At 39.9% G+C, this 12,888-nt stretch overlaps 1 pseudogene; it reads right to left on the reverse strand.

The window, feature by feature from the left end:
* Positions 1 to 7,945: 7,945 nt before the first annotated feature.
* Positions 7,946 to 9,442, reverse strand: LOC132007084 (V-type proton ATPase subunit e 1-like; annotated as a pseudogene).
* Positions 9,443 to 12,888: the final 3,446 nt, after the last annotated feature.

Below are 12,888 nucleotides of genomic sequence, written 5' to 3' on the forward strand. Positions count from 1 at the left end.
CTTTATGATTTCTCTTCTCCTGCTGGGATTAGGGTTTCTTTCTTGTTTTTTCTCCAGCTCCTTTAGGTGTAGGGTTAGGTTGTGTACCTGAGACCTTTCTTGTTTCTTGAGAAAGGCTTGTACCGCTATATATTTTCCTCTCAGGACTGCCTTTGTTGTGTCCCACAGCTTTTGAACTGTTGTATTTTCATTATCATTTGCTTCCATGGTTTTTTTCAATTCTTCTTTAATTTCCCAGTTGACCTATTCATTCTTTAGAAGGATGCTGTTTAGTCTCTATGTATTTTGGTTCTTTCCAAACTTCCTATTGTGGTTGAGTTCTAGCTTCCGAGCACTGTGGTCTGAAAATATGCAGGGAATGATCCGAATCTTTTGATACCGGTTGAGTCCTGATTTAAGGATTTGATCTATTCTGGAAAATGTTCCATGTGCACTAGAGAAGAATGTGTATTCTGTTGCTTTGGGATGAAATGTTCTGAATATATCTGTAATGTCCATCTGGTCCACTGTGTCGTTTAAGGCCTTTATTTCCTTGCTGATCTTTTGCTTGGATGATCTGTCCATTTCAGTGAGGGGAGTGTTAAAGTCCCCTACTATTAATGTATTATTGTTGATGTGTTTCTTTGATTGTGTTATTAATTGGTTTATATAGTTGGCTGTTCTCACGTTGGGGGCATAAATATTTAAAATTGTTAGATCTTCTTGTTGGACAGACCCTTGGAGTATGATATAGTGTCCTTCCTCATCTCTTATTATAGACTTTGGGTTAAAATCTAATTGATCTGATATAAGGATTGCCATTCCTGCTTTCTTCTGATGTCCATTAGCATGGTAAATTCTTTTCCACCCCTCACTTTAAATCTGGAGGTGTCTTCGGGCTTAAAATGAGTTTCTTGGAGGCAACATATAGATGGGTTTGTTTTTTTATCCATTCTGATACCCTGTGTCTTTTGATTGGGGCATTCAGCCCATTAACATTTAGGGTAACTATTGAGAGATATGAATTTAGTGCCATTGTTTTGTCTGTAAGGTGAGTGTTACTGTATATTTTCTCTGTTCCTTTCTTATCTACTATTTTTAGGCTCTCTCTTTGCTTAGAGAACCCCTTTCAATATTTCCTGTAGAGCTGGTTTGGTGTTTGCAAATTCTTTCAGTTTTTGTTTGTCCTGGAAGCTTTTAATCTCTCCTTCTATTTTCAATGATAGCCTACCTGGATATAGTATTCTTGGCTGCATGTTTTTCTCGTTTAGTGCTCTGAAAATATAATGCCAGCTCTTTCTGGCCTGCCAGGTCTCTGTGGATAAGTCAGCTGCCAATCTAATATTTTTACCATTGTATGTTACAGATTTATTTCCCGGGCTGCTTTCAGGATTTTCTCTTAGTTACTGAGACTTGTAAATTTTACTATTAGTTGACAGGGTGTGTGCCTATTCTTATTGATTTTGAGGGGCGTTCTCTGAACCTCCTGAATTTTGATGCTCGTTCCCTTTGCCATATTGGGGAAATTCTCCCCAATAATTTTCTCCAGTATACATTCTGCTCCCCTCTCTCTTTCTTCTTCTTCTGGAATCCCAATTATTCTAATGTTGTTTCATCTTATGGTGTCATTTATTTCTCGAATTCTCCCCTGGTGGTCCAGTAGCTGTTTGTCCCATTTTTGCTCAGCTTCTTTATTCTCTGTCATTTGGTCTTCTATAGCACTAATTCTTTCTTTTGCCTCATTTATCCTAGCAGTGAGAGCCTCCATTTTTGATTGCACCTCATTAATAGCTTTTATGATTTCAACTTGGTTAGATTTTAGTTCTTTTATTTCTCCAGAAAGGGCTTTTATATCTCTCGAGAGGGTTTCTCTAATAACTTCCATGCCTTTTTCAAGCCCGGCTAGAACCTTGAAAATTGTCAATCTGAACTCTAGATCTGACATATTATCAATGTCTGTATTGGTTAGGTCCCTAGCCTTCGGTACTGCCTCTTGTTCTTTTTTTTTGTGGTGAATTTTTCCGTCTTGTCATTTTGTCCAGATAAGAGTATATGAAGGAGCAAGTAAAATACTAAATGGGTGGCAACAGGCCCAAGTAAATATACTTTACCCAAATCAGAAGAGATCCCAAATCGTGAGGGGGGAGAAAGCAGATAAAACGAGGTTCAAAAAGAAAGAAAGAAAAAGAAGAAAAAAAAGAAAAGAAACTAATTTTAAAAAATGAATAAAGAAAAATATTAAAAAGAAAAATATATATATATTAGATAAACTAGTTAAAAAATGTTAAAAAAGAAAAGGGTAAAAGTTAAAAAAATTTTAGCAGAAGAAGAGAAAAAAATGAAAAAGAAAAAAATTAAATTAACTGCAAGACTAAAAAAATCACAGGGAGAAAGCCATGAGTTCCATGCTTTGCTTTCTCCTCCTCTGGAATTCTGCTGCAGTCCTTGGTATTGAAACCGCACTCCTTGGTAGGTGAACTTGGTCTTGGCTGGATTTCTTGTTGATCTTCTGGGGGAGGGGCCTGGTGTAGTGATTCTGAAGTGTCTTTGCCCCAGGCTTGGGTTTGCTTTCAGGAGCTTTTGTTCCCTGAGCGCTTTCTCTAGAGTTTTTGAGGATGGGAATACAAATGGCGGCCTCCTGGTCTCTGGCCTGGAGGAGCCAAGAGCCCGGGGCCCCACTCCTCAGTGTGCCCTCAGAGAACAGCGCTCAGTAACTCCCGTCTGCCTGACCTCTGGCTGCGCTCGGAGCTCACTGATCCTGCGACTGGTTCAAGGTAACCCCGAGCTGTGATCTTACTTTCAGCTCTGTCTCTGTAGCCGGTTTTCCCGTTTCAATACCCGCAAGCTCTGCGACACTCAGACACCCCCGATCCTTCTGTGACCCTGCGGGACCTGAGGCCACGCTGACCCCGGTCTAGCCTCTGGAGCGATGACCCTCAGTGGAACAGACTTTTAAAAGTCCTGATTTTGTGCTCTGTTGCTCTGCCGCTTGCCGGGAGCCGGCCCCTCCCCCCGGGGTCTATCTTCCCGTCGCTTTGGATTCACTTCTCCGCTGGTCCTACCTTTCAGAAAGTGGTTGTTTTTCTGTTTCCAGAATTGCTGTTCTCCTTCTCTTCCATTTGCCGATGGATTTGCAGGTGTTTGCAATCTTTAGATAAGCTATCTAGCTGATCTCCTGCTAGCTGAATTAGTCTCAGCCTGCTACTTCTCTGCCATCTTGACTCCACCTTCTTATGGAATTTCTATAAGAGGAATGTTATTTCATTTGATGGAGTCACTGAGTTCCCTATCTCTAGCCTCCTGTTGCATAAATCTTGTTTCTCTCTTTTATTCAGCTTCATTTCTTCCATTACTTTGTCTTCTAGGTCATTTTTTCATGCCTCTGGTCCTTCCAGCCCACTGTTCATTGTAGTGAGCATTTTTCTCATCTTGTTTTTTGTACTCTTCATATCTAATACTTTTATAACTCATTTATCTCTGTGGTAATGGTGTCACTAATACTTCTATTCTTTCTAAAGCCCAGTGAGAATCCTTATGATTTTTGCTCTTATTTCTCCATCAGGCATGTTATTTATATTTGTTTTGTTCATATTTGTTTTGCCCATAGCCTTATCTTATCCTTTCATTTGGGACAAATTCTTCTGCCTTCTTATTTTGTCTAAGTCTTTGCCTCCTTCCATATGTTAGAAAAGCCAGTTATTTCCCTTGCTCCTGACAATAATGGCTTATAGATTAGAGGTAATATAGTGCCAATGCCCTGGTACTTCAGGAAATCTCTTTGCTGTGTGCTGTTCATGCTCTGCTGTTCTGTTTTGGCTGCTCTGCGCTTCAAGACAATCATCTGCAGCAGTTCTCTTTGCCTACTATGAGAAATATTTGGCCCCTGGACTGAATGTGATGAGTTTTTACTAAGACAGCTCTGGTCTCCTTGTGAAATGAGACCTGTCACCATGTTCACTAGAACTAAAGCCCTGCAAAAATCTCCTTTAAGGAGACTTGGTGTGGGCACAGATTTGTGCTTGTCTTCTGAGACAGTGACCTGCCACACTGTGACTAAAGCAAGTGTGACTAGAAAAGAAGTTCCAGGGGCACCTGGGTTGCTCAGTCGGTTAAAGCCTCTGCCTTCAGCTCAGGTGGTGATCCAGAGTTCCTGGGATGGAGCCCCACTTTGGGCTCTATGCTCAGTGGGGAGCCTACTTCTCCTTCTCTCTCTCTGCCTGCCTCTCTGCCTGCTTGTGATCTCTGTCTTTCAAATAAATAAAATATTTTAAAAAAGAAAAGAAAAGAAGTTCCAACAGAGTAGGGGGGGTGAGGTTTGGTGTATGCAGGGTAGTCAGGCAGTGTGGGCACCACAGGTCGCTCTGTCTTTATACTGAGGGATGGTGTAGGGAAATTGACCAGGCCAGCTGCTTTGTTCCTGTAGAGGTGTCTCCATGAAAGCTGCCTCTCAGGGACATGCTCTGAGAAGAATGTATAATCTCTCCACTCTCTGCCCCAGGTACTCTTCAGATTGTGGTTTCCACACTGTCTGCCTCCAGGTTGTTTACCTGCCTTCTCTATGGGAACAGGGCTGTACCATCAGGGCTCTATCCCAGTTAGAGCCCATAATATTCCAGGCTTTAATTGCTGTTTGTCTATTCCCGTTTTGAGTAATTCTTTTTTCTCTCTTTTGTTCAGCCTGATTACTTTCCATTGTTCTATCTTCTAGATCATTAATCTGTTTCCCTGCTCTTACATCCTGCTTGCTTTTCCTTCCTTCAAGTGTATTTCTCATTTCATTTTTTGAAGCTTTATTTATGCTGTTATTCCTTATCTCTGTATTAAGGGTCTCACTGATGTCTTCCCCTCTTTTCTCAAGTCCAGTGGGTATTTTTTTGGTCACTGCTTTAATATTCCATCAGTTATGTTTCTTATATTTGTTTCACTTTGATCTCTGGCTGTGGCCTTGTCTTATTCTTTCATTTGGACTAAATTTCTCTGTCTTCTTATTTTGTCAAAGATTTTGTACCTGTTTCTGTCTATTAGGAATGTCAGGTACATCTCCTGTTCTTAGGGATAATGATCTTATGAAAAAGATTTTCTATAGTGCCCTATGATGTAATGTACCTTGATTTCCAGGGACAGGCAGTTTTGGGTCTGTCTCTAATGTATGCTCCTTATGCCCTGCTATTTTGTCTTGGCCATTTTATCCTTCAGGATAGTTGTCTGTAGAGGCTGTCTTTGCCTGTTGTGGGCAGTATTGGTCCCTGGCCTAGCTGTGGTGCATTTTGACTAGGTGTACTTTACTCTGCTTGTGAAATGAGACCTGTCACCACCACTGCTGGATATGAGCATCCACAAAACTCCCTAGTCAGGAGGTACATTGAGGGTAGGGCTTTGGACAGGTTTTCCAGCTGAGGTGCCCACATGCTGAGACTAATGCAAGTAAAACAGGGAAGGGCAGTTCCATCACAGTCCAGGCGGAGAAGTCTTTGTCTAAGCAAGTTAGGTAACAAATATTAGAGTTGTGCTGGTTTCTGCAGGTGACCCTCTGCTTATGCCGAAGGGAAAGAAAAAGAAATGGAACGTGCTTGTTCCTTTGTTCCTGGAGGGGTCTCTCCATGAACTCTGCCTCTGTGGGATGCACTCTGAGTTGAGCAAATAACTACCCAGGCACTTCAGATTACTCCTTCCATGTTGTATGTTTTATTTTTAATTTTTTATGTTCAGTTAGCTAACATATACATCAGTAGTTTTTAATGTAGTGTTCAAAGATTCATCAGTTGCATATAATACCCAGTGCTCATCACAACACATGCCTTCCTTAATATCCATCACTTGGTTACCCATCCCCCACCCCTCCCTTCTGTAATGCTTAATTTATTGCCCAGAGTCCAGAGTTTCTACAACACCCCTGTATGTTTATGGAATGTCCACCCCTCTTTCCTTTCAAAAACAGTCCCAGTACTCTCCATGATCCCACAGATCCAAGCTCACTGACATTCATACCTCCAGGTTTTCATCCCAGCTGTTTCCCAGAAGTCACAAATTTGTCCCCTCTGCTTTCCAAACCAATGGCTAAGCCATGTGCTCCTCTGAGTGTTAGTCTGTCTCTCATCCTTTTTCATGACTACAGCTCCCTCCCTACTACAACAGCTCCCAAACAGTCTTCATATTTTCTACCTTCTTCAAAGTATCATTTTCTTTATCTTTTCTACCCTTAGTTATGGAGTTTGTTATGCTTTACTTCAGGTCAGTTTCTGGAGTATTTAGGATGATTTGATAGCTATCCAATAGTATTTGTGTAACAAGGGAAGCCTAGGGTCCTCCTATTCCACCACATTACATCCTCTAGATTTTTGGTTTTTTGTTTCCCCTCTGCCCATTTATTAAATGTCAACACTCTTTACTGCCCTATTCTCTGTGTTCCTTGGTGTTCTAGAAAACAGTATGGAGGTTCCTCAAAAAGTTGAAAATAGGGGTGCCTGGGTGACTCGGTTGGTTAAGTGGCTACACAGGTCATGATCCCAGGGTCCTGGGATCAAGCCCCACATGGAGCTTCCTGCTCTACAGGAAACCTGCCATTCCTCCTGCTTGTGCCTGCTCTCTGTCTCTCTCCCTTCTTCTCCTGTGTCAAATAAATAAATAAAATCTTTTTAAAAAGTTGAAAATAGAGCTACCCTATGACCCAGCAATCACACTACTGGGAATTTACACTAAAGATATAAATGTAGTGATCTGAAGGGGCAGGTACACCTGAATATTTATGGCAGCAATGTTCACAATAGCTAAATTATAGAAAGAACATAGAGGCCCATCAACAGATGAATGGATAAAGAAGATGTGGTATGTGTATACAGTCGAATACTATGCAGCTATCAAAAAATGAAATCTTGCCATTTTCAATGATGTGAATGGAACTAGAGGACATTATGCTAAGTGAAATAAGTCAATCAGAGAAAGACAGTTATATGATCTCTCTGGTATGAGGAATTTGAAAGGCAGGGCGGAGGTTTGTGGGGAGAAGGGAGGGAAAAATGGAACAAGATGGGACCAGGAAGAGAGACAAACCATAAGAGACCCTTAATATCAGGAAACAAACTGAGGGCTGCTGGAGGGAAGGGAAGGGATGGGATGGCTGGTTGATGGACACTGAGGAGAGTGTGTGCTATCGTGAGTGCTGTGAATTATGTAAGACTTATAATTCACAGACCTGTACCCTTGAAATAAATAATACATTATATGTTAATTTTAAAAAATCAATGGAACAAAAATATATATATTTATTCTAGATGCTCAATTCCAATCCATTAATCTACATGGATATCTTCACGTTAATGCAACACAGTCTTGGTTACTGCAGCTTTATAGTAAGATTTGGGGTCAAGAAATATCAGTCTTCCAATTTTGTCCTTCTTTTTTGAATTTGCTTTGGCTATATTGGCACCTTGCATTTTTGTTTTTCCACAGAAGGCAGAAAAATATTTTATTCCAGTAGATGGAAGAAATAAGAAAGTCATCCTGAAAATATACTTTGGTGTAATTCTGTTGGGACAGATATTGCCTCAGAACATGCTCTCCTACTGACTGTCCCCACTGGATTCTGTCCTCTGACAGTTAAATACTTCACTGAGTCCCTTGCTGTGACTAGGCAGGATTCATCTTCCAATTCACAGGTTCCCAGGAGAGAGCCATGTATTTCCCAGAAGAATAGCACTTTGTAGCCCAGAAAAGTGCATCAACGTTGTACAGAGTCAGCACAGTTTAGGTTTAAGTAGGCAAATAATTCATTGAAATGTAAAAAAGTGACAGGGAAAAATACTGCATTTTAGAGTAAGATATTCAAATGTGGTGAGAATATTTAAGGCAGCTAATGGTAGAAAGAGGGGAGTCAAAGAAGGTGGTCTGGGTTTGGAGTTGACTATGCATCTATAGGAATTCTCTCCGTGACCTCAATGATGGAGTACTGGAGAGCAGGTCTTCCTCCTTAAGGCCAACGATACCTGAGGTATCAGATAGTTTCATTTTGTCAACTATGGTCCAAAGAGAGGGTTGAGTTGGGCCGGAACTGCAATCAGCAAAAGAGATAGCAGCAAACTGAACAGGTTACCATCATGGTGATAATAACTCCTCAGTTGGGACCCTTATGGGTAAACCAGGGCGTGCAGAAGCTGAGGAAGCCCCAGCACACACTTACCAAGATGAGAGGCACTGTGAGGCTGTTACATGCTATGGTTGCTGCTGAAGCTATCAGCCCCTGCCCAGCTGCCTCACTTTGGTCCCAGCTGGAAGTGTCCAGCACCTAGCATTTTCTTAAATAATTTTTTTCAAATTATTTTTATTTAATTTTTTCATTTTAATTTTCTTATTATTTCTTTTATTTTAACTCCTAATTGTTTTTTAAAATATTCTTTAGCCTCCTTGCATTTTTGTATGAATTTTAGGATTGGCTTGTCAATTTCACATAAAAATCATGAGGAATTTTTATAAAGTTAGCAGAGAATTTATAGATCATTTTGGAGAGTACTGCTGTCCTAGAAATATTAACTCTTTGATCCATGAAAATGAAATTTATCTTCCTTAATTTCCTTCAGTGATGTTTTATAGTTTCCATGTACACATACTGCAATTTTTGCTCTATTTATTTTTAAGTATTTTATTCTTTTTGAGACTATTGCAAGTGAAATAGTATTTTAACTTCACATTTAAGCTGTCCATTTTTAGTGTATAAATATAAAACTGATATGTATATTGCTATCATATACTACAGCACTCTAACTTTTTAAATTGTCTCTAAGAGTGTTGGGTGTATGTGAGGGTTGAAAATTGAACTTTTCAATATATAATATTAAGTCATTTAAAAATACAGTTTTGTGAACATGGCAGAGAACTAGCAGGCTGAGACTACTTCAGGTAGCAGGAGATCAGCTAGATAGCTTATCTAAAGATTGCAAACACCTACAAATCCAACAGCAGATCAAAGAGAAGAAGAAGAGCAATTCTAGAAACAGAAAATCAATCACTTTCTGAAAGGTAGGACTGGCGGAGAAGTGAATCCAAGGCGACAGGATGATAGGTCACGGGGGGAGGGGCCGGCTCCCGGCAAGTGGTGGAGCAACAAGGCATTAAATCAGGACTTTTAAAAGTCTGTTCTGCTGATGGACATTGCTCCAGAGGCTAAAGCGGGGTGAAGCCCAAGCAGAGTCAGCGTGGCCTCAGGTCCCGCAGGGTCACAGAAGGATCCGGGGTGTCTGAGTGTTGCATAGCTTAAAGGTATTAGAATGGGGAAGCTGGCTACAGAGACAGAGCCGAGAAGTGAGCTCTCAGCTCAGGGTTACCTTGAACCAGTTGCAGACTGGGTGAGCTCAGAGTGCGGCCGGAGGCTATGGAGACGGGAGTATTTGGGCGCTGTAATCTGAGAGCACACTGAGGAGTGGGTCCAAGGGCTCTCAGCTACTCCGGCCGGAGACTGGGAGGCCACCATTTTCATTCCCATCCTCTGGAACTCTACAGAAAGTGCTCAGGGAACAAAAGCTCCCGAAAGCAAACCCGAGCAGAATACTCAGCCCGGCCACTGGTAAGGGCGGAATGATTCCGCCTGGCACAAAGACACTTGAGAATCACTACAGCAGGCCCCTCCCCCAGAATATCAACAATATCAACAGGAAATCCAGCCAAGACCAAGTTCACCTACCAAGGAGTGCAGTTTCAATACCAAGGAGAGCAGCGGAATTCCAGAAGGGGAGAAAGCAAAGCACGGAACTCATGGTTTTCTCCCCATGATTCTTTAGTCTTGTAGTTAATTTTTTTTCTTTTTCAATTTTTCTTTCAAATCTGCTATTTTTTTAACTTTTACCTTTTCTTTTTTAACTTTTTTTAACTAATTTACCTAATATATATATATTTTTTTCTTTTTTATACATCTTCTTTATTCAATTTCTTTTCTTAATTGTTTCGTTTCTTTCTTTTCTTTTTTTTTTTCCTTTATGAACCTCTTTTTATGCCCTTTCTTCCCCCTCACAATTTCAGATCTCTTCTGATTTGGTTAAAGCATATTTTCCTAGGTTTGTTGCCACCCTTTTAGTATTTTACTTGCTCCTTCATATACTCCTATCTGGACAAAATGACAAGGCAGAAAAATTCACCACAAGAAGGAACAATAGGCAGTACTGAATGCTAGGGACCTAATCAATACAGACATTCGTAATATGTCATATCTAGAGTTCAGAATGATGATTCTCAATGTTCTAGCTGGCCTCGAAAAAGGCATGGAAGATATTAGGGAAACCCTCTCTGGAGATATAAAAGCCCTTTCTGAAGAAATAAAAGAACTAAAATCTAACCAAATTGAAATAAAAAAAGCTATTAATGAGGCGCAATCAAAAACGGAGGCTCTCACTGCTAGGATAAGTGAGGCAGAAGAAAGAATTAGCAATATAGAAGACCAAATGACAGAGAATAAAGAAGCTGAGCAAAAGAGGGACAAATAGCTACTGGACCACGAAGGGAGAATTTGAGAGATAAGTGACACCATAAGACGAAACAACATTAGAATAATTGGGATTCCAGAAGAAGAATAAAGAGAGAGGGGAGCAGAAGGAATATTGGAGAGAATTTCCCCAATATGGCAAAGGGAACAAGCATCAAAATCCAGGAGGTGCAGAGAATGCCCCTCAAAATCAATAAGAATAGGTCCATACCCCATCACCTAGTAGTAAAATTTACAAGTCTTAATGACAAAGAGAAAATCCTGAAAGCAGCCCAGGAAAAAAAGTCTGTAACATATATTGGTAAAAATATTAGATTGGCAGCAGACTTATCCACAGAGCTTGGCAGGCCAGAAAGAACTGGCATGATATATTCAGAGCACTAAATGAGAAGAACATGCAGCCAAGAATACTATACCCAGCTAGGCTATCATTGAAAATAAAAGGAGAGATTAAAGGCTTCCAGGACAAACAAAAACTGAATGAATTTGCAAACACCAATCCAGCTCTACAGGAAATATTGAAAGGGGTCCTCTAAACAAAGAGAGAGCCTAAAAATAGTAGATAAGAAAGGAACAGAGACAATATACAGTAACAGTCACCTTACAGGCAAGACAATGGCACTAAATTCGTATCTCTTAATAGTTACCTTGAATGTTAATGGGCTAAATGCCCCAATCAAAAGGCACAGGGTATCAGAATGGATAAAAAAACAAAACCCTACTATATGTTGCCTACAAGAAACTCATTTTAAATCGAAGAAACCTCCAGATTTAAAGTGAGGGGGTGGAAAAGAATTTACCATACTAATGAACATCAGAAGAAAGCAGGAGTGGCAATCCTTATATCTGATCAATTAGACTTTAAGCAAAGACTATAATAAGAGATGTGGAAGGACACTATATCATACTCAAAGGGTCTGTCCAACAAGAATATCTAACAATTTTAAATATCTATGCCGCCAACGTGAGAACAGCCAACTATATAAACCAATTAATAACTAAATCAAAGAAACACATCAACAATAACACAATAATAGTAGGGGACTTTAACATTCCCCTCAATGAAATGGACAGATCATCCAAGCAAAAGATCAACAAGGAAATAAAGGTCTTAAATGACACACTGGACCAGATGGACTTCACAGATATATTCAGAGCATTTCATCCCAAACCAACAGAATACATATTCTTCTCTAGTGCACATGGAACTTTCTCCAGAATAGATCACATCCTGGGTCCTAAATCAGGTCTCAACCAGTATCAAAAGATTGGGATCATTCCCTGCATATTTTCAGACCACAACGATCTGAAGCTAGAACTCAATCATAAGAGGAAATTTGGAAAGAACCCAAATACATGGATAGTAAACATCATCCATCTGAAGAATGAATGGGTCAACCAGGAAATTAAAGAAGAATTGAAAAAATTCATGGAAACAAAATGATAATGAAAACACAATGGTTTAAAATCTGTGGGACACAACGAAGGCAGTCCTGAGAGGAAAATATATAGAGGTACAAGCCTTTCTCAAGAAACAAGAAAGGTCTCAGGCACACAACCTAACCCTACACCTAAAGGAGCTGGAGAAATAACAACAAAGAAACCCTAAACCCAGCAGGAGTTTGAAAGAATGAATAAGATTGATAACCCCCTGGCGAGACTTACAAAAAGAAAAGAGAATGGACCCAAATAAATAAAATCATGAATGAAAGAGGAGAGATAACAACTAACACCAAAGAAATACAAACAATTATAAGAACATACTATGAGCAACTCTACCCTAACAAATTGGACAATCTGGAAGAAATGGATGCATTCCTAGAGACATATAAACTACCACAACTGAAACAGGAAGAAATAGAAAGCCTGAACAGACCCATAACCAGTAAGGATATTGAAACAGTCATCAAAAATATCCAAACAAACAAAAGCCCAGGGCCAGATGGCTTCCCAGGGGAATTCTAACAAACATTTAAAGAAGAACTAATTCCTATTCTCCTGAAACTGTTCCAAAAAATAGAAATGGAAGGAAAACTTCCAAACTCATTTTAAGAAGCCAGCATCACCTTGATCCCCAAACCAGACAAGGATCCCATCAAAAAAGAGAGCTATAGACCAATATCCTTGATGAAGACAGATGCAAAAATTCTCACCAAAATACTAGCCAGTACGATTCAATAGTACATTAAAGGATCATTCACCACAACCAAGAGGGATTTATTCCAGGGCCACAAGTTTGGTTCAACATCCGAAAATCAATCAATGTGATACAACACATTAATAAAAGAAAGAATAAGAACCATATGATACTCTCAATAGATGCTGAAAAAGCATTTGACAAAGTACAGCATCCCTTCCTGATCAAAACTCTTCAGAGTGTAGGGATAGAGGGCACTCTATCTATATTTACAGTGGGAAAAACCCACTACAAATATCATTCT

This window comes from Mustela nigripes, chromosome X, assembly GCF_022355385.1.
Source record: "Mustela nigripes isolate SB6536 chromosome X, MUSNIG.SB6536, whole genome shotgun sequence".
Lineage (NCBI taxonomy): Eukaryota > Metazoa > Chordata > Mammalia > Carnivora > Mustelidae > Mustela > Mustela nigripes.